This window comes from Cetorhinus maximus, chromosome 2 (genome assembly GCF_964194155.1).
Source record: "Cetorhinus maximus chromosome 2, sCetMax3.hap1.1, whole genome shotgun sequence".
Lineage (NCBI taxonomy): Eukaryota > Metazoa > Chordata > Chondrichthyes > Lamniformes > Cetorhinidae > Cetorhinus > Cetorhinus maximus.
The window spans coordinates 115363549-115387146 of NC_135880.1; the positions used below are offsets into that span (position 1 = coordinate 115363549).

Below are 23598 nucleotides of genomic sequence, written 5' to 3' on the forward strand. Positions count from 1 at the left end.
TGCAAATGGCTATCTTATATTCATGCCGCCTTGTTCTGGACTCAACCACAAATGGAAACAATTTCTCTATATCAAGCCTGTTCATAAATTTCAAGACCTTTATTAGGTTTTCTCTTAATAGTTTCCTTTAAATTGAAAAGGGCTCCAGCCTGCTCAATCTTTCCTGATAATTACATCCTCTCAATTCTGGTAATAACATTGTAAGTTTTTTTTCTGTACGTACTTCAGTATTTCAATATCCTTTTTTGTAATCTGGAGACCAGAACTGCATTAAATTTCTACATTTTACTTTTGGTAAAGGGCAGTGTGCTCACCAACATGGCAATCAATACATGCTGAGCAATAGATGAGTCCTAAGAATTATTGGGGCCAGTCTCTCTGGGCATTAGGGCAACACATGCAAGGGAGAAAGCATTTGGAGTGAACTGAGAACAGGAAAGCGGGTGGCCTGTTGGAGGAGGGAAGGAGTTGGAGCTGCAACTAACCAGTGTGCAGGGAGTAGGAGGAAACAGAACTCACGGTAAAATTTGTAGTTTTGCAACATTTAAGGGGTCCAAGAATGGGCTCTAATCATGTTTGGGATTTGGGAAGTGGGGTGGGGGGGGGCAGTGGGGGTTGGGGGTGAGTTGATGACATTTGGAAGCTTTTGGGGAATAACTGGCAGCATTTAAGTTCTGGAGCTTGGCAGAACTGGGGGGAAGGCTGGGATCTGTCAGTATTTAACCTGATTGGGGTCTGACAGCAATAGAGAGTGTAGTATAAGGATCTGGCACATACAGGGTTAATGTGGGACTGAGCACAGTATCACCCATACAGTAAAGACACATGACCCAGGCCTAGAGCCAGTGTGGTGTTGAACAGAGACATGCTAAGCCCTAGGCATGGAGATTGTACCCTTTACTGTATATATGTACATAGTTACAAGTAGTTAATAAAGACTTGCTATTAACATACAGAAGACTACGAAGACTTCTTTGTCAGATACCTTCTGTAACCAACACCATTACAACGGAGGGGGTTGAGGTTTGGGATCTGCAGCTTTTTTGCAAAAGGACATCAGTCTTACAATTTGGGGGGATTGGATCTGACAGCACTCACAAAAGACTTTAGAATTGGTAGTATTTGAACGAATGCAGTCTGGGTACATCCTAGTCATGAATGTTTCATTAAAGTGGAATTTAAATTCCCACCCTTCGGCTCCCACTGCTTGTGCATGAGAAAGTGCGTTGCCAATCTGTGTAAAGATGCAACACCTGATAAAGATACGTGAAGGGAAAGCTGGTTGCAAGTAGAACAGTCGGCTGCATTTATTTCGACGAGTGGTTTGCATGCTCAGCCAGCGGTACTTCGGGGGCGGGGCCGTTTGTGCCGGCGAGAGTTTAGCCCCGCCCCCAGAGGTACGCGTGCGCAGAACGGCTCACGCCGACCCAAGGTTTTCGTGCCAGCCGCCCCCTCCTGTCTAGGCCATAATTGGGCAATCAACCTGGGTAACATAAGAGATATTGGTTATTGAGTCACTGAGATACAAGTCAGGCATACAATTTAAACATGTGTCACTTTCAAATGTAAGATTTTTAAATTTGATACTTTCAAGTGTGTTTTTTTGATGTGTGAATTACTTTTCCAACACATTAAGGGCATGCACTCGATGCAACTCTTGACATCATATTGGTGTGTTCAGGGCAATTTAAACTATTGCCTCCCGCCACCTCAACATGGACAATAAAATGTGGCTTTATGAGAATCACCCAGCAACTGAAAAGCCCTCTTCACGGCTGTTGCAAAGATGAGATGTATTGAATATTATCATTATTGCAGCGTGCAGTTAAAAGTTACATGCTAACAGAAAAAGCAATTAATGCCGTTAAGATATAAATCCCCTCAAACGTAAACAACGCTACTTTAAGGTTGTTGCTTGAAGGGAATCTTCCCAGAAGGCCATGAGTATGATTTGTTAAGATAAATATGTTGGTAATAGATATTTTGTTTATTCATTCAACCAGTTGGATTAAGTAACAACTGTATTTACATTTTTTTGAGAAAAACTACCCCCCACCCCCCTTGGGTAATTGTAAAAGTTGTGAATTAGTAAGTGGGAGCATTTTATGGCAATGTTTGTTTTGTCAGTTACTGACCTGTGAAAGGAGGAAGTTTTCGGAACAAAGTGATTCGAGGAAGTCAGAATGGGGACTGGACTCTGTATAGAAAGAGGAAGTAACTGCCCCTTTCTACAGTTCACGCTCTCGACTAGCATCGAGTGTCCAAAACAGTTAAGCACCCATTTGGGGATCAAAAAATAGTGTGGGCTATTTTTCTTTCAACCCTCTCTGTAGCGTCGTTGAATGTAGCGTGGCCTTCCCCAGCCCCTTTTTATGTTGCGATTTGCAAGGTCATTCTGTAATTTGTATTAATATCTTTTATTAATTGCATTTTAATATGAGCGGATCGGCCAGTGAGAGCGGCAAGTAGATTCAATCAGAAAAAGTCGCACAGGTAAGGACGTTGTAGAATAGATCATTGGAAATTGCGGATTTTAATATGACTCGCTTGTCATGCACTATCGCCGCGCCGTATAATAGTAATGTAGCCCAGGAAACAAATTATCATTTAAAAATGAAAACGTGTTTCTCTTTATTCTAATAAGGATGTATGTTCTCCTTTACCTGGTTTTAAAATTGCATTTCTTTTAGTCTACACTTCCCAGGGTAGCGGCTTAGAATGGTCTCCGTTGAGTCTTTTAGAACATGCCATTTACACCCATGTTGCTCCAGGCAATTCTGCAACGGTAGGAAAGGGGGAAGTTGCCTTGTTACAAAGACTTGTCCCGGATACTGTTTGCATGGCCTAGATTAACTTGTAGTTTTTTTTGACTACGAATGAATTCTGAAGTTGTTTGTGGTACAATCGACAGTCAGTTTCGTTCACTGACCGGAGCGGGGTTTATGACACTGTTATCAGGAATGTTGACAATTCAGCCGGGGCAAATTTCAACGCGCATGCAAATTTTTTATAAGACTGAGCACAGGTGTGGCAGTGACACCAGATCGATCAGTTTGGAGTTAAATACTTGGGCTTATCACTTCTTTAGCATTAAAATGCCTTTATTTATCTTACTGTCCTCTTCATTTTCTTTTACAAAGTGTTGAAAATCTGAAATTAAAAGCAGAAAAGGGTCATCAGTATCTTTGAAGAGAAAAAGATAAATTGACCTTTTCGGCGACTGAGGATACCTAGTCCTAGACCCAAAGGATCCATACCCGGAGTGTAACCCTGCTGTGTGTTTGCAGCTTCCTGTGTTCATTCCTTTAACTGGGTGTTTTAGGCAACTGTTAACCTCATTCCATGACAGAATGTTTATTAAATAAATCTGCGGGAAACCAGGACAAGGGAATTCAGTTTTAGACGCCTCGGTATCACTCAACGTTCTCCTTTCATTTCAAACTTGCTTTAGTGCTCATCATACTTAGATTTTTTTTTTGGAGGGGTGGGGGGTGGGGTGGTAGACATTCAGTACATAGAAACACATCCAAAACTCGCTCAAAACAAAATACTGCGGATGTTGCAAATACTCAGTGGGTCTGACAGCAAGTGTGGAGAGGGAGATAGTCAACGTTTCAGGCCGATGAGGTTTTGTCAGAACATTTTATTTCAGATGCAAAAACACAGCTCGTTTAAATGGAACTAATCTGAATGTTACCTTATTCTGGTGATGCAGAAAGATCTGATGTTAAAACGTTTGCATTTCATTCGGATGTATGATTTGTGAGTTTTTCCTCCCACTATGGGTTTGTAAAACCTGTTCTGTGTTGACTGACTTTATAACCAGAAACGACCCAATATAGGAGTCATTGGCTGCAGATAGGTTGTGAGCGATTTGGGTTATATATATATTTGTGTGTATGTACATACACATATATACACATATATGCATGGCATTTATAAATCCTTTGTGCAACTTTAAATTTTACTAACTTTGGACATAGAAACAAACTGTAAACGGCACATGAAAGCATAACCCATTAAACTTTAACACCATATACAAATTCCTAGACTTCAGCATATCCGCTATCTTTTGTGATGCATAAATCAATCCAATTCTGCCGAAGGGCCATGAAGGCTCGAAACGTTAACTGATTTCTTCTCCGCCGATGCTGCCAGACCTGCTGAGTTTTTCCAGGTAATTCTGTTTTTGTTTCCAATTTTCCAACTGTTCACCTCTTGTGCGACTGTCATTTTCAATCACAATCGTCAACATCGCGTTAATCTAAAAACATCATGAATTATGTTCTCATATGACGTTTGTCAGATTATATCATGAATACATCCAAAGTTTCCTAAAGTTGAAGAAGAATGTTATAAACACCCTCTGTAGCAAGTTTTAAACACATGCAGATATAATTCACATCGGCCCCGAAGCAATTTGTGACCAAACCCATGGATGCAAAAGAAAGTTCCCCAGCCGCTCACACAAGCGCGAAATGTGATTTGGGATTACCAGTTTGAGAACAGGTAAAACACACATGCTAGCCGCCACAGCAGAAGCTGAAAAACTCTAAAGCTAATTTTCTTCAAACCTTCTCTCTCCCTGACTTCAATCTGTATGCATCGCTCCTCCTCGTGCGAATTCAAAGAGAAAATACTGGCGGTACTTATAAAGCACAATATTTCATTGATTGAAAAGCGCTTTGAGACGTCCTGAGGCTGTGAAATATATAAATGCAAGTCTTTCTTTGGTCAATATATCCCAGTGCATCTAGACACAGTTTATAATACCAAAATGCAGTTTAATTCTACAAATATTCAATTTGAGGTATGTACATAGAAACAAACCAATGCCTCTTTTGTTGGCAGACTTGGGTCAGTCGCAGCTTTCTTATCTTAAACACAAAACACTGTAGGTCGAAGCCCCAGAACCTTATCTAAGCTGACACTTCCCTGTAGTACTGAGAGAGTGCTTCAGCTGAGATGTTATATTGACATTCTATCAGGTGGATTTGAAAGCCCTCATGGCACATTACTTTTGTCTTCTCCCATTTTACTTGGGGGTCACCACAATGTTGCTTGATCACCATTCATCTCCTATCAGTTAGCCACACCTCACCCAATCTCACTATGTTTAAGTCTCTCACCACCTGGCCTTAGTCCTTCCTCTTCTTCTTCCTGCAGTCCCATCTCCATCATTCGTCTCACCACATTTCCGACAGCTGACAATGCCATTTTAATCTTTTCTTAGCTACTTTTTTCAAAGCTCCTACATTCTTCACTGATGTTCTACTTCCTGATTGTGTCCTCTCTCAATACTCCATACATTCATCTCAGCACTGGTATTTCATTAATATCCAGTTATTGTTCCACTCTTTTCGATGTTACTCATGTTTCTGCACTATATAACAAGGCCAGTCTCACAACTGTCTTGTAGGTTCTTCCCCTCCGTTTCAGTAATGCTTTTCAATCATCTAGCATTCCATTGCATTTCTTTCAATTACTCCAACCAGAGCTAATCTATTGCTTAATTTTCAATTCCATACTTCCATCTTCTGCCACCACCAACTCCAAGTACTTGAAACTATTCACTTTCTCCAAGTCTTTACCAATAATCTTTCCACCTTCAATCAAACTCACTGTCCATAAATTGGGTCTCTTGTCTCTTGACCTTCATAACCCTGTCTCCCAGTGCTTCTCCAGTTCTTCAGATCCTCGGTCATGTTCTCATCAACCCCACCACATTGCTCAATGTCATCTGCAAATATCATTGCCCATGGCACTTTCCTGTCTCATTTGTTTGGTTAGAACATCCACGACAATGAGGAAGAGGAAAGGACAGGGCTGATCCTAGGTGCAATCCAACTTTGGCAAAACTCTTGGCCCCTCCCCCCCGCCATGCACACACATTGCTTCTTATTCTTGTCTGACATTCCTTGTAGATGTCCCGTAATAGCCTTGTGTGCTTCTCAGGAATTCCATGAATTCTAGCACATCTCCAGACTTCGTCTTTAGACACTCAGTCATAAGCCTTCTCTAGATCGATGAATACATTTCTCATGTTGCATCATCCTTACGGATATTTCTCCAACATTTCAAAGATATGCAAGGGATTTGTGCTTGCCAACAGTCATCGCTCAACCAACACAGGCAAATTATCTGGTCAATTACCTTATTGCTTGTGGTACTATGGACTGTGCAAGTTGGCCACTACAACAGTATTTACACTTTCAAAGGACCCCATTGGCTGTGAAGTACTTAGGGACATCCTCAGATTGTGAAACATACTATGTAAATGCAAGTTATTTCTCTCAGTCATGTCGGACAAATTTATAAAATTCCTTCTTGGGTTGTGAATGTCGCTGGTAGGTCAGCATTTGTTGCTCATCCCTAATTGCCCTTGAGAATGTATTGGTGACTGCCTTCTTGAACCTCTGCAGTCCATGTGGTGTAGCTACACCTACAGTGCTATTAGGAAGGGAGTTCCAAGATTTTGACCCAGTGACAGCGAAGGAACAGCAATATAGTCCCAACATAATAATTAACAAGTTAAAACCTAGGTCAAATTCACAGTGCCAGTCTAGCAGCAGTTTTCACCAATGCTACTAGAAGTGCAAATTTGAGTCCAAACATGTCCCTGACTTTGAGAGAATGTAGCAAGACTCTTTGAAGGGATTAATCTCACACAGATGCAAAAGTAAAACACTTCAGACGTTGGAAAAATTGGTCATTTGCCCTGAAATGTTAATTCTGCTTCTCTCCACACACGTTGCCTGACCTGCTGAGTATTTCCAGCATTTTCTGCTTTTATTTATTATTAATTACACAATACTTCAGTTTGCTGCTATAGGGTGTAAAATGTATATGCTTTGAAACAAGGGAATCTGTTCAACCACCTGAGCACTTTGTAAATACATCAAACCTTAATTTAAATGTTTAGAGAGTGGAAATTATCACCTTTGTGCTTTCCAAATTGGTAATTGTTGGGAGGAAGCTTTTCCCATGTCTGTATTCATCAGGCACATGTTTCTCTCTTAAGCAAGACTGTTACTGATTGCAAACCAGACTGATTGTACCTACCAGGCCTAAACAAGTTGCAGCAATGTGAAGCCAAATCCATATCATTCCAAGTTTTTGATTTATTTTTGTGAAGATAATTAATGAAATAATGAAATGTCAATTACTGCTGAGGGAAATTGACTCTCATAGTATTGTTGCAAGCCTTGTGTCCCTGCCTTCAGACTAGGTGTGGCACCACCCTGCTCACAAAATGCAAATATGTCTCCATAAAGCTTGCATAAATAAATTAACTTTGATAGCTATCCATCGCCTCTCTCTCCCACTTTATATACATTACGCTAATTGATAACTGATTCACTTCCACAGATTCTTGTGATTTCCTTAAGAAAAAGAAAATATAATGGATTGGGTTGACCATTTAGAATTCTTAAACCAAGATTATTACCTAAAATGGGAACAAAAGTAGCATATGAAGAAGAGACACAGGTTCAGTCCCAGCAACATTCTCTTTTGCATTTATTTATACTTATTTTAAAATCAAATTTTGTCAGAGAAAAATAAAGGATTTTTGGCACATAAAGGGCAATTGATTTTCAAGTACCTCACCCTTAAGTAACATAACTTGGCTGCTTTGGTTACAGTTGAATGACAACATTAAAGAAAATTTTAGAAAATAAAGTTCATAGTGTTTGGTAACAAATTATGCTTCAAAATGAATATGTGTGGTATAAATATTCAGAGATTAGAAATTAATATACATAATGATCTTTGTACATTTCATGAAAGAGTATGCTTGGCTAATATAAAATAAATTTGGTGTGATTTTCTACTATCTTGTCCAGAATTTTAAAAAAATGTTAGTAGGTGGATGGAGGATAGATAACTAATACTTACATACTGAATATTGACCTAAAGAGCAACATAAATTTGTTCCACTGTTTCTATTCACATGATAAACAACATTAGTTTACTGCCTGAACTGCTGAGTATTTCCAACATTTTCTGTTTTTATTTATATTAGATGACAACTAGGTTGACGCATGTAATCTATGTTTTACAATTTGCATAGAAAATACATTTGCATGATGAAGCTGCAAGCTAACAGTTCTTCTCAGTGAATAGAAACCATGTGACCAAAATCTGTTTGAATATACAGAACTTGATGTACATTATTCACTACCAGTAATTTAGTCACTCTTTCTGATATATTACGTTAGACAAAACCCTAGGGATGCCTTGTGTGCATTGGAGAGTTTCCACCCTGTGGGTGACATAATTGGTAATGGAAATTGGAATGTTAAGAAATGGTACCTAAGCTATCCATATATAATACTTTTTGTAACTGGCTTTTGGTAAGATGCAGAGCACTGAGCCTTTTATGAGTGATGCAAATGTGATCAGTTTTTGATTTAGTTGTGTTTGCTACTGGTGGAATGGGATTTGTTATTTAAATATATCGCATGAGTACAATACAGAGGTTAAAAAGGCAATTTTTTAAACAAACAATATGTTGAAGCAGTCTCCATCAGATCCTACAATAGATTTAGAAATATTGTTTGTTTAATTTTATTGTCTAATTCCACAACCAATTAATAATTAATATCACCAAATGATTATTGCCATTATAGTTAGGAATTATTGGCTGAGTCCTCAATTGAAAATAAAAATGTTGATGAACATTATGGTTACTAATATTAGACAATTTATTAATATTCAATTACAAATTAATTATATTTGATTGTTGGCTATGAAACAAAATTAATTAATTTATTTTTACAATTATAATTAGCAATGTCTAAGGACACTGTTAGTCAAAATAGAAAGCTCGAGACTTACCCCGGTGAAAGATTTATGACTCACCTCATGATAGTGACTTAGAATTGGGGACAACTGTGCAACTTTAGTACCAGAAAAATCAGTCATCTTCAATACTAATTCATGATGGATCAATGACAATCATATTGTGTACATTTATGCTTGTGATTGGAAAGTATATTTTGTTATAAAAATGACATTTTACTGTGAGCATTCACAATTAGGACCTCTGGCGTAGCATATTTATATATATCTTTACAGCAGCAGAAACACACTTTTAAAAAAATATATAAGTACAAATAAAATCTCAAGCGCTTTGACTGCTGAAATAAAAATGGAATTGGGTTTCCATCCATGTCAGATATGCGACTGAGGAATTAGTTCTGTGGAATTCAGCTTGCTTATATTTTATTTTATTTTCAGTCCCATTACATGATGAATGAGTATGTTTTGAATTTATGTCTGTTAACCATTCTAAAAAGTTAATGTTACTTTGAATTAAAAGCAACTGGATTTCATTCAGTGATCAAATAATTGCATAATAAAAAAATCTAAAACGTTAATAACACAGAAAATTATATTTTTGATATTGTAGAATTAGTGATTTCAAACTAGATGTCCTTAAATATATAATATAATTTTAACAAAGCTTAATAGTTATTTTTGTTGAAAGCCCTTCCTGCATAAGGTACATTTCTACTAATGGTAATGAAATGAGTATGTAAATAACAATATGAGCTGTAGCAAATGTTCCCCAAAATTCAATTACTTGGAGAAAATGTGGAGCAAGACTTCCATTAAATCAAATGTAGTCAAACTTGAACTATTTTTTGTGCGTGGGAAAATGGTATTTTGGTTATGCACTTAGGTTTTTATTTCTTTCTTAGATGAACAAGGTTAATTCATTGTGATCCAAATGATTCAAAATGAAAAAGGGACACAAGATTACTGTTAGACCTCATGATTACCTTCTAGTTTGTCTTTCTGCAAAAATACAAAGGAAGTTGTTAAAGCTTGAAAGCACCTTTATCTGTGATTGGCTGCCTGGGAATTTTGGTGATTTATTGATACCACTGATAAGAAAATATGTGTAGGCCGTAGTCTGCATGTGCGCAAAGAGCCGTAGCATGAAGGTGAGTGACACATCTTGGCTTTGGTGGCACTTAGAGTAGATTTCTGAATGCTGATTGTCTTAACCAGTTGATGCCTTTATTTCCATATTTCCATGTAACAAAGTTTAAAATATATAAAAAATATGACCAATAAAAATAAAGGGCCATAATTGTTGTGGCAGGGCATCTTATGGCGTCTGCTGTTGGTTAGATTTGCCCTTGCACATTTTAGGTTTTTAAACTGTTTGCATGATTAGTTAATAACGGGACAGCAAGGGAAACCCGAGATATGAGTGAACAGGACAGAGATGAGGAGAAATTTTTTCTGAGGTTTGGGTGACTTTGGAACTCTCTGGCTCTGAAGGCGGTGGAGGCGGGGCCATTGGATATCTTTAAGGTAGAGGTAGATAGGTCCTTGTTAAGCAAGAGAATCAAAGATCATCAGAGGTAGATGGAAATGTGGAATTCCAAACACAAACAGATCAGTCATGATCATATTGAATAGTGGAGCAGGCTTGAAGGGCCAAATGGCCTACTTCTGCTATTTTGTATGTTCATATGTGGGGCAAGCATTGTGTACAAAAGCAACATATTGCAGATGCTGGAAATCTGTAATAGAAACAGAAAATGCTGGAAGTACCCAGCATGTCAGGCAGCATCTGTGGAGACAGGTACCATGTTAATGTTTCAAGCCAGTCAGTTCTCATGAGAAATATATAAGCAATTGTGCATGTCCTTATAACCAATCAAATGGAAGGATTGTGAAATTAACAGCATAAAGAGAAGGAAGCGTAAATTAGAGTGGGTGAATTCAATGTGAAATCAGGTACAAAAAGAGAAATGAAGAAACAAAAAGAAAGACTTGCATTTATATAGCAGCATTCATGACCACCGGGCACCTCAAAGCACTTTACAAACAATGTAATGCTTTTGATATGTAGTCACTGTTGTAATGTAGGAAATGTGGCAGCCAATTTGTGCACAGCAGACTCCCACAATCAACAATGTGTTAATGATCAGATAATCTGTTTTTGAATGATTTTGATTGAGAATAAATATTGTATAGAGCTGGTGATAAATTTCCTGCTCTTCTTCAAAGTAGTACCATGAGACGTTTTACATCCACCTGAGCAGGCAGATGGGGCCTTGATCTAACATTTTATCCAAAAAAAAGAACCACCGACAGTGCAGCACTCCCTCTACTACACAGCGTCAGCTTGATTATTTGTGTTCAAGCCTGAAGTGGCACTCAAACACACGATCTTGTGACTCAAGAGGCGAGAGTGTTATCAGTTGAGCCATGGCTGACACTCAAAATAAAGAGAGGGGATAAAGCTTGATTTTTAGAGGGAAAAGAAAATTTAAAATAAACAAATTTGATATTTTAACTATCTCCAGAAAGGAAAACCTGAAGGAATGCACTTTTAGTAGCTCATTATCAGTGTCAGAGATTTTGTCATTAATTAACACATAATTTTGTTAAAAGGATAGTTGCGCTGAAATGAACAAGATTTAACAACTTGTGACAAATTTAGTTCATAGCTAATATTTGGATTTCCGTGTTTAGCTATGCATTTGTCCTTTCCTGAAGTTCCAGTAACATTTGTACAAAAATAACAGCAAACTCCTACAGCTTTGCTGTTATTTCAACAGCATATTACTGGCCGAAATATTTCAAAGATGACAGTTACTCAACCATGATGGTACATTGATGAACAAACAAGTGTAGGCGGTAAATGGTGAATTTTATACACTTTTTCCAAAAGCCAGTCCACTCTTCTCAGACATAATGAAATATGCATTTTCAGGGAGTCTGGGGCTTATAGGGCACAATTTTACGGCCCCTCCCTCCAGCGGGATCTTCCGTTCCCACCAAAGTCAATAGAGTTTTGAATGGGTTGCCGCATTTTACGACCCCACCCCCACTGCCACGGAGCCATAAAATTCCACCCATAGTGTCCTCAATTTTGAATTTTGTATTTGCATTCTGGTTAACTTTTTATTTTATATTTTATTAATCTGAAAGCATTCCTTCTCCTCTCTGCCCATTTGCAGAGTCAGTCAGGCTAAATGTTCACTTTGGGGACAGGAAACAAGAGCCAGGACTGTTTCGGGGTCTCAAACCTGCCCCTGGGGGAACAGTCACTGACAGGAGATTTTTTATGGAGGCGTCGTCTTAATTGGCTTGGAGGAAGGTTCCCTGTCCAATTAAGGGTGACAGGTGTGTTCTCAAAGCTTGAGGGCCAGTTAGAGGCCTTCCAGCTTGAAATGTGCAGCAGGCTGCAGTGAAGTGTAAGTAATCAAGAGGGTGCTTCAACAGGAAGGTACTCTTTCAACAACTTTTAAAAAAATTTAAATAGAAACAGAAAAAAACAGCCAGGCAATCATTGTGGGACGGGATCTCCTCTCTAGGGTGGTCTTTTTGCAGTACCCTCACTCAAGCCGGCAGTGAGAGCCTTGAGGCCTGCCTGAAGCGCTGGGACCGTGGCCTGTCACTGGGTGTCCGCCTCCAGGCAGTTGAACTGCCAACACCCCCACCCCATCAAGTCAGAAACTGGAGGCTGACTGGAAAATCCCAGTGAGCGTTCTGTCAGTGCCCTTAACAAGGCTCTTAATGACCCTAACTGGCTGTCTGCCTGGTAGTGGTGAGCGGCCCTGCTGGGTCCCAAATGCACCTCCCCTAAAATGACCGGTGTCTGGAATGGTGTCGTGAAACATGCATGCCGGCCCAGGCCAGTATATTCAGGTCTCCGTCCCTGACAGCAGCAGTGCCTGACAATTCTGCCCCCTTTCTCTTCCTTCATTCACAGAAACTCTCCTTCCTCTTTCCCCCTATTCACAGACACATTCTTTGCCTCTCCTCTATTTACAATATATATTAATTTTCCCTATTCTCAGTTATTCCTTGCCTCTTCCGCATTCACATACACTCCCCCTTTCAGCCATTCGGAGGCTTTCTTTCCCCATTTACGAAGGCTCTCCATTCAAAGAGCCAGTTATTCCCTCTTTCCCCATTCACACAGTTATTACCTATTCTCACAAAACTATTTTCTCCCTGTTTGAAAACAATACTGCTAGAATTTCAAAAAATTGCATTGCTGTTTTCATTTATTTATACTTACATAGTTAAATTAAGATCTTTGAATTTTAAACGCGTATGTAACAGTTTCCAAGCTGAAGTTATGACTAGTATCCTTTCTGCATACTTCCAAGAGAGAGCTGATTATTGTAAATAAACCAGGTTACCAGTGTATATTCAACTCAGAAATAGTAGTGGCAAACATGCAAATTGCACTCTGAATCAGTTGCTTTGCTTTTACTGAAACCCTCTGAATGCCAGCTTCAGCTGTGTAGCTGGAACCAAACCAATAGATGTTGTAATAACATTTAAACTGTCTTTTTTATATACCAGCATAAAGCTGAGCCCACGTTAGGACAAAGACTCTCAATGGTAGGTAAGTGAAGCAAGCTACACAATAGATTAGGTGCTCTGGTTCCCTTTGAAACTTGGGCACATACTCAAAATAGATGATCATAGTAGTAAATTACACAAGTATATAGTGATGCTCTGAATTTTAGAGGAGACCAGAACAGGCAGCATGCATTGCAGCACAGCTTTGGTGAAGTCATATATTAGTAATGGAAATTAGTAATGTGTTTATGGTATCTTTGCCAACCTGGCCAGTGTTGGGAACAGCACATATGAATCCGATGTATCTTGCTCAGAAGTGAAGATTTATGTAATAGTTAATGCAGGCTCACTGATGCAACAGGACACCCAAAGCATGAGAAAATGTAAAACTTCCACATCATTATCAAGATCTGAAATAGGGGCACTCAACCAGATAGCATTGCTTGTACAGAATACAAGCCTGTGGCTACTCTTGCCTTGGCACAATGTGTAACCTTGCAAATTTATTGTAAGGTTCTCAGGGATAGTAATTCACACATTTGTTGTAAAATTCACAAGGTGGATACTCATAAAATAATTGTCTCTGATGATCAATGCTTATCGTATTATCATTGCCTAATCAATTCCAAATCAGAATGTAGCAAAATTTGCTCCATTTTTTTTTTACAATGAAAGCCAGGTTTTGGATAGGAAGGAATTTATTGTTTGTGTTGAACTGAGTAAGTAGAAAGAATATGACAACAAAATTAGCATTTACTGTAATGCACTGCTAGAAATGTAAAATTGCAAAGTTTAAATGTATGTGCGAAGCATGATGACTTCATTGTGTGATTTGTCTGTGTTTGGTTACTTGAAGTGATGGTTTTACAGTGATGTGGAAAGCATATTTAGGACTGTGGATGTAACATGTTCAGTGGCATTTTATTTCATCTGGGCAACTTGTTTCTACAGACACTGTACAGAGTGTCGGCTGAGCAGGCTGCTGTCAATATCTTTTACTGCTCAGTGCAGTTGTACGCACATCAAAAGCATTTAGTTTGGTTTTCAGGAGCTTCGAAACTCAGCAGCAAATTTGACAGAATTTCTGTTTTCGTAAAAGAAAATGAATTGAATTGTGAAATGTGATGCAAAGACATTAATCAAAACCATGAAATTCAAAGTTATAGAAAGGAGCTTTGTCACCTTAAAATAGTGGACTTGGTTTGGCTTGCCTTTAATCCTAGCTGTTTTTCACTCGCACACTGTTTCTTGAGTTGTTAGATTTTTGAGAACTGTCAGCTTTTTTTGAAGTTGTTTGTCCACTTTACTGGGTTTTGTGGCTTAAGATTTATGCAATCACATTGGATCTGCAGATCATTTGCATTTAGATTGTGAATAATGCAACTGAGCCAATGGGTGAAATCATCTCAGATTTGCACTAAGCACGGTAGTGGACAGGTAAAATGTCATTTTATGCGCCGTTTTGCCCACTGGCCACGATGGCTGGTTTTCACACCATATCGTCCCAAACCCGCTGCATTACTTATGCATTCCCAGGAAACACGCCGCTTCCATGGCAGGCGGCCTCTCATTTGCCTGCCACGCCATCACTTCACCGCTTCATCACACGGAGTGGCATATTTAAAATCTAGCTGCACGCATACATCTCAGTGCTTCCAGTCCATGACTACTGCAGGGAAGGTGTCCATGAAAGGCAAAAGGACTGCAGCCCCCAGGTTTAATGATGTGTCATTGGAATGCCACTTTGACGCTGTGGAGGCCTGCCATGATGTCTTCTACCCCTGCTCTGGCTGTAGGGCAGGCAGTGGTGCACCAATCCAGCATGGCAGCCGATGGCAGTGATGATCAGTGCCAATGCTGCACAGAAGAGGTTGGCCATCCAATGCAGATAGAGGACGAATGATCTCATCCGTGCTGCCAGTGTAAGGCAACCATCTTACCATTCTAAACTTACACACTCAAGCCTATCACAGATTCAATAGCATCTCACTCACTGCCAGCTCAAGGGACATCACCACCCATTCTCACACACTTACCCTCACATATCCATCTGGCCTCATCTCCTCTGGAGACTGCCTCCTCAGTCCTCAGCATCTTGAGGCCTCATGCACAGATCAACATGTGCCCCCACACACACCTTGGGTTACCCTCCTTCCCCAGTACAGCTCTCGTCCTGCAACCTCTTCCTTTGCCTGAGGCCACTTCTCGCCCTTCCCCAAGCAAGGCCATGACCTGTAGCTGTTGAAAAGTCACTGACATATGGTTGATCTGGCAGGTAGAGACCTACCCATGAGCCCCCCCCCTAAAAGTGATGTGGTGCTGTCTGTGAAGCCTGGCGCTGATGACTGCGAGTGTTGACCGAGGCAAACAAACCTTGAAGTCCTGAGCGAAGTGCAGCCCGCCAGGTGCATGTCGCTTATGTACTGTTGTGAAACATGTCGGCATGTTTTCCTGCCGAGTAGGCGGACGATCCCGTGGGGGGGTGATGACTCTGGCGGGCTGGCATTACAATGATATGCCAATGTATTACAATGAGGTTCCCCACTTCTGATGGCAGGAAATGTGGCCAGCCATTGGGCTGGGCGGACGATTGCAAACTGGTTTCACACTGTCGTGAAACCAAACTCACCATATTGCCCGCTCACGGCACCGAACATGCCCGATGCTGGTGGGCATGGAAAATTCTAGCCAATGTATTCTTTTCCAGGTAACATCCTCGATTTATTTGAGGGTCACCAAGCCACGGCTTTTGTTGTGATTTTGCCAAAGGGCAGGGCAAGGAAGCAGGCCCCAAGTCTACCTCAGCTGGAATGGGAATTTAACCACGGAATAGCTATTGGTGCTATTCTGAATCACACGCCAGCCACCTAACCAGCTGAGCTAATTGTCCCTACCAACACCCCCCCCCATTCAATATATTAAATATTAATAAAATGAGGACACACATTTCAAATATACAGTAACTTTGGATTAAGGGACTTGATGTGCATAAATTAATCACATCAGGATTACCCTCATAGCGTTTAAGTCTGGGAACTATCAAAAGTTCTTCAAATTTTCTGTGTTTTGGAATACGATAACATCCAAACAGTCGTAATTCGTATCCCACAATTTAAAGCCCTTGTATAACATTTTACTTTGAATATTTTATTTGATACAACAGTTGTGTTGTACTTCACTTTGAATTCAACATGTTAAGGATTTATCACAAGATATGTTTTTCCCACTCCACTCTTTGCATCTAAAATTAATTAAGATGAATCTGGATTAAGAAGGGCCACAACGTTTGCCTAACATGGATATTAAATTCAACATGAATTGTAAATTAGAGAACATCACTTTACTATGCAAAAAATTTGCAAGTTGGTGTATTTTAGACAGATCATCCCATAACAATTAACTTAATTGGCACTTGAATCACTGTGTGGAAATCCATTAGTACTCTGATAAACTCATGTTTTCACAGTTAATTTATCATAATGATCTTTCTTCTTTAAGAGCTAAATGTATAGTTATTTTATTGCATAGGATGATCTCAGTCAAGCTGTTTTTATTCCCATGGAAGGTAACCTGTGACCAATATGTAAAAGCAAGTTTCACCAACAACCCTGACATCTATAATTTAAAAACATTTGTTCCAAGGTCTGAGTAACTTTGAGTGATGTTCATTACACTCTCCTATAGATTATCTCAGCTGCTATTTCAGCTAATATTCTTCGAAGCTAAATATCATTCTGTTTCCTTGCATTGAAGATCCCAGGAGAAAAGATAACAGTACATTTAAATCTTCTTCCTTGTTTCAGTCAATGAATTTTGGGCCATAATCTTTGTTTGCCAGCAAACACTCTCTTCTCAACTCAGGTTAAAGATTAATCAACTTATTCCTCACAGACTTATAACTTATCATGTCTGAATTGATGATTTTACATTCACATTCTTTTCCTCTTTATATGAAGCTGCTTAATGAAAGAGCAGTCGCAAAATGTTCCAGGGTCTCACATTCAGACAGCTCAATGAGCTGATTTTGCTGCCAAGATTTTGAAACAGTAAGTAGAATGCAGATGATCTTACCAAGTTGTTATACATTTGCAAACTATCCATGAATCATATGAAGCAATTAAGCACTGTCCAAATCTTCATCTAAAATAAAACAAATGTGTTGGAAATCAGCAGACATTTATTTATCTGCAGTGATTGTGATTATTGTTATGCTTGCTCAAAGCCAGATGAGTTCACCTGAGACTTCCAGTTATTCAAGTCAGAACAATCAGGCTGAGCTGAAACCTGGCACTGGATTCTGTAATGACTGACAGCCTACTTGGATTGTAGTTTCAGAGTGCTGAGTTGTGAGTGCTAAATGATTTTGATTTAAATGTGTAGGCCAAACAACATTAACAGTGGATTGGAGAGTGGTAAATATATTATGATTGGCCTTTGAAAATGAAGGTTCTGGTGTGTGAAAATGGTATAGATTAGACTGCAGAGACAAGAGGCAGTGATCCAAGCTATTTTTGCAACCTGCAAAGTTTATTCAGCGAGCATGGGGGTGGGAGAGCATAGGCTCAGTAAAGAACCAAATGTAGGGCAAGAGGCTTAAGGCCTTCGAATTGGGTGAAGACACTGTTGGCTGAATTTTATGTGCCCCCAGCAGGTGTGTTTCCTGGGGGTGGGTGGGGGGAGGAATTCGTAAAATAGGGTGGGTTACCATCCCACCACCTTCCCGCCTACCCCCATAATACAGGGCGGGCAGGCAGTGAAATCGGCAGCTCGCCCGCCAGATTTAAATGAATAATTAAGGGTCAATTAGGCTTGTTATCAAACCAATTGACCTTGATAATATGTCGGGTGGGAGCGGGAAATCTGATTTTTTTTTAACTTAAACATTTAAAGGGTGGGAAGGAAGGTGGGCAGGGGGGGAGTCATTCTTTGGGGGCTGTCCTTTGTCGATCCCAGGATGGCCCTCCCTTAGATCAACCCTCCCCCACCTTCCTTCCTACCCACTCGCTGCTTTAAACCCACTCTTTCCCCCCCCCGCCTCGCTCCCTAAACTACCCACCCTCCCGGCCCAAGACCCTGGACTTACCTGCTCAGGTGATACATGGGCCTTGATCTTCTTTTCCTTCTGCAGTCCTGCCAATGGCCATTGATGCCTCTCTGTTGCTGCTGGGACTGATGGAGCTACTGGCCAATCGGGTTGGTCGGCAGTTCCAGAGGGCCCCAATGAGGTGGAAGTCCCACTCATCCCTCATTAGTCCAATCAAGCATGCTTTATGGTTGCAGGGTGGGTCGGCGTGGAGCATACCAACTCCATACCAACGTTGTCTCTGGGCGGTTATTTAGCCCTGTAAGCCGAATTTTCGCTCCTGAGGTAGGAAGCTCGAGTTTGGAAATTTTCCAGCTCAACATACCCACCTTGGGTGGAAAAGTGCCCAGAATAGCGTGCTTTTTTTCTCTGGAATGTCGGGTGTGAGATGGAGTTGGGCCTGACGTCCCCGGATGCAGATAAGAGGCAGCCAGAGGAGCTGCTGAGTGCCAAGATGGGCCATTTAAAAGGCACACCTTGGTTTTCTGGGACTTCATCTGAGTTATATTATTAAATATTAGGCTCTCTAGCCCTTAGCCCTCCTACCCCATCATCTCCCCCATCCACTCCCCAATCCCCATCCATGTCACCTCATGCCCCTCACCCACCTCATGGCCCCTTATAGCCTCCATGCCAACTTAATGCCAATTCATGCCCACTACCCACCCCCATGGTCCCTTATCATCCCCATGCCAAATTAATGCCAACTCATGCCCCTCAACCACCACCCTTTCCCCTACACCCTCCATGCCACTCGCCCAGTATCCACCATGGGCAGACCTCAGGAACTAAAATAAACATCTAAATATCTACCACAGCTGTCAGTATAATAAACAAAACACTCCTATTCATGAGATCCCATTCAAAATTTTAAAAGCCTCTCAAGTACTTAATCCCTTATCAAAACAAACAGACTTCTATTCATAAGCCCTGATTAAAGACAGCAAATCCTTTAATAACTTATTTGAGCTGCCAAACTGTGAACTTACAAACCCCCCCATTGATATAATTGTAGGTTGTGGAAAGTAGCACAACTTTAATAATGATATAATGATAGCCCTTGGGGTAATGTCAACAAACAGCTATTGTAACTGCTAGCACAGATTCTTTTCAACTCCCACTGATACAGGCAGGCTTTTTTTTCCCCCCAAATTTTTAAAGGGCTGTGGATTTTTTAAAAATCACAGCTTGAGTATTTTTTAACTCACTCTGACGGAGGCAGGCTGTTTTAAAATTTTTTTAAAGGGTTGGGGATTTAAATGGCTTGACAGTTCTATATACCTTATCCACCCTACATAAGCATTTACATCTCTATAAATTTGTGGCTCCTACACTGGGGAATATAGCCACTGCTACAACAAAAATGGGGTCTGTTTTGAATTCAGCACTGAGTTCAAATTGTCTCAGCTGAGTTCAGGTTTCCCACCTGTGTGAGTTATGCTCTGCCCCCTTTCCCCTCCTGGTGAAATGGGATCTTTTAGAAATTTGGGAGGGCCTCCACATCTGGGTCTCATCCAGTATTTTAAAAGTCTGTGGAGTCTCCATGACTCTGCAAAAATCCAGCCCTTCTGGGCTCAGGGAGAGCAGGCCTTGTGGTGGGATATAGCAGATGAGGCCTAATAAGAAGCTAATGAATTAAAATAAAATTTAGTACCATCTGGATGAACAGACCTGGGAGATGGACTTTGGAGGGACAGCAATAGCAGCTGGTATTGGGAGGTTTGTAGAATTCCCAACATTCCCACAATGATGTGGAGTTTCCCAAAATGGAGAGTTTTTATCCCAAATGCTGCCTCTAGCCTGGAAGATCAGCAATTTAATTTTCCTGCTACAATTCATCTACAAAACCACAGACACTTATGTGACATATTGTACTAATTACTAACTGTCAGTGTGCTATCAAGAATTGAAACAAGGTTAAATTGCATTCATTTTAAACAGAATCACTTCCCTGCCTTTTCCCTGGAGCTCATCACTGTCACCTATAGAGAGCTAGAATAATTGGGAACTGGGGTAGAAATTGAGGATTGGAGGAGGAGATGTCTCTGAAATTGGGAATGGTGGTGTAAGCTCTTTAATCAGGAGGTGTCTGAAATCAAAGGTGGATTTCTGAAATTGTGCTGTATCTGAAATTGTGGGGAGATCTCTGAATTCAGGGGGGGCTCAAGTATGGGAAGGAAAAGGGAAACAAGGGAATGGGGACAGGGAGAGAGATGGGGATGAGTGAGTGAGGACTTGAAGAAAGGATGACTGGGGATGAGGGATCATTGGGGAGACGGAGACTTCAGTATGGGAGTTCAGGGGTAGACTTACGAATGTGGCGGGTAGGTGTGGGGACCAATATTTCCCACAAAGCCAGGAGCAGCAACTGCAAGGTTTTAGTGTTGGCAGCACTGAGGGGATCAGTCATTTAAAGGGTGAGTGAAACTTGGGGACCTTACCATGGTGAGCAAATGTGAAACCAGGGAACAGAATCCAAGGATTCTTCCTGAAAGAAACTAGTTGGAAGAGAGGAAGAAGATTCTTGAATTGAGGTCCAATAGATTGAGGGACATTTTACCACATGTGGCTATTGAGGTAGAGATTAAGGGGCGATTTTCCACACCCGCCCGCCGCCAGGATCTTCCGGTCCCGCCACAAGTCAATGGACTTCTGGCTGGGGTGCCACCTCGCCCACGGCGGGTCCTGCCCACCACGGGGCCGGAAAATCCTGGCCTAAAACTATTACAGTCACTGGCATTGCCATACCTATAGTGGAATTTGGCTGCAGATCTGCTTGTAACATGTGGCATGGCTCTGTCACAGCTTCCATAGTAAATTAAAGCTTTCACAGCCTTTGCTTTTCAAACAACTGTAAACATGTGCTTGTATATTGGTGCAAGGCACTAGATGGTGCAGTCAGGCAAACCTGGCATCCCCCTAGCCTCAGCATTGGAACTACTGATCTCTTTTGAACTTAGATCCTAGTAATTATGAACGCTCAAGTTATATGGGGATAAAGAAAATAACATTAAATTAAAATAAATTACTGAAAATCATGTGAATGACATAATTGTGTATTCATTTACATTCATCAGCCCCCAAAACTGCTGCATGTTTCAGGGAGCCATCAGGAACTCCAATCCCAATGGATGGAAATCAAACATTACTGATCACCCAACTTCACAGTTGGTCATACCCATAATATGACCAAAAGCTTGACTGATTGGAAAATCTATCCCTGGCTCTGTGTTTCAACATGATACTTTAGGAAGGATGCTGAGTCCTCTGAGAGGGTGAAGAACTGATTTACTAGACTGGTACTATGGATCAGGTGCTTCAGTTATGTGAAGAGACTGTAGTCCTGAGGTTGTTCTCCCTGGAGTAGAGAAGGTTAAGAAGAGATTTGATAGATGTATTCAAAATCATGAATAGTTTTGATGGTGTACATAAGAAGAAATTGCTTCCAATGGTAGAAAGGTTGGTAACCAAAGAAACAGGGGTGATGTGAGAAAAACACATTTTTACACAGTGAGTTGTTAGTGATCTGGAATGCAATGGGGCACTTGGGCCGAATGGCCTCTTTGTGCTGTATTATTCAATCACTCTATAAAGGTATTGCTGAAAAAAATAGACATGCTGTTAAAGCTTTTCGTCTTGCGCTCATTGGAACAGACACAAGAATGCCAAATTTCAAAGGGAGCATTTGTCCCCCATAGTACCCCATGAGGTTGCTCCCTTTGAAATTTGGCATTTTTACATCTGTCCTAATGAGTGCAAGATGGGAAGCTTTGACAGCATGCCTCTTTTTTCTGCAATACTCAAACTCTGCACTACCGAACGACAATTCCGTAAAACTTCATTTCAAAAGGATTGGGATAAATATTTGAAAAGAAAAAGTATTTTTTTAAAATCTGGCATTCCAGAACAGCGTGTCAGCACTGGGAATGACCTTCTGCTGTGCATAATTTTTATGATTCTTTATCAAGCCTAAATACAGGGAGTGGTTCAGAAATGTTTCCAGGATTTTTTTTAACTGAGTTTAAATTCTCAAACTGCCATGATGGTATTTTAATTCACATTCTCTAGATTATTATCCAGATCTCTGGGTTACTAATTCAGTAACATAACCACTAACCACTCTACTAGAATACCCCATAAATAAAGTTTATACATTTGTAAACTAACACTCCAGTGCGGTATTGAGAGATTGCTGTACTGTTGGAGATGCTTACTTACTTTTAGTTAATGCTGTTAAAGTGAGGCATGGTACAATATGGAGAAGACAAAGGGCAGTTTTCCTGACCAATATTCATCAATAAGCTCCACCAAAAGAAATTCTATAGTTGTCTATCATATTGCTTGCTCAAATAGCTGGCTGAATTTCCTTACATTACTGCAATCAGTTCATCCATTGTTTTGTGCCTTTGGGCAGGTCCTAACTCAATTCCCACATGAGAGTTTTAGAGTATTTTTTTTCTTTGATGGCTATGGGCATCACTGGCAAGGGCAGCAACTGTTGCCCATCCCAAATTGCCCTTGAAGGTTGCTTACTAGGCCATTTCAGAGGGCAGTTAAGAGCCAACCACATTGCTGTGGATCTGGAATCATGTGTAGGCCAGACCAGGTAAGGATGGCAGATTTCCTTCTGAAAAGGACATCGGTGAATCAAATGGGATGATATTTGCCATGGTCACCATCACTGAGACTAGCTTTCTAATTCCAGATTTATTAATGGAATTCAAATTCCACCAACTACTGTGGTGGGATTTGAACCCATAACCTCAGATAATTATGATGGGTCTCAGTGCTAAAGAACCCCTTTACGATGGGGGTAAGGGCAGAAGGGCACATCACCTGCACTCATTGGAGGCCACAGCCTTCCCTGATATCAATTCAGCATTCAGGAGTGACTGTAATTTTAAAGGAACTTCATTATCTGGGAGTCGAGATGTCCTGAGGTCACACACGCACACCATTCAAGGAGAAGAAAAGGAAAAATGATTAGGGTTGGGAATTTCTGGGCCCGTCCTGGCAGGACCCACTGTGGGAGATTCAGCGGCCCAGCCAAAAGTCCGTTGACTTTCGGCGGGACTGTACGATTGCGGCAGTGGGTGCGGCTGGAAAATCCCACCCTAGGGTATTGCAAGCAGAAAATAGGGTGAAATGAATGTTTTTGAATTGATGAGGAGTGA

The 23598-nt window shown here is 40.6% G+C and overlaps 1 protein-coding gene across 3 annotated transcripts in view; it reads left to right on the forward strand.

Moving 5' to 3' along the window:
• Positions 1-2168: 2168 nt before the first annotated feature.
• The window catches only part of syk (spleen tyrosine kinase), a 177997-nt gene continuing 156567 nt past the window's right edge, over positions 2169-23598 (forward strand). The window contains exon 1 of one of the 3 annotated variants that reach the window (XM_078568677.1): positions 2169-2493. The gene's annotated coding sequence lies outside the window, so the exon portion shown is untranslated. Of the gene's footprint in view, positions 2494-17306; positions 17388-23598 lie in introns of those variants that run through there. The other 2 variants (XM_078568698.1, XM_078568693.1) reach the window with 2 other exon arrangements.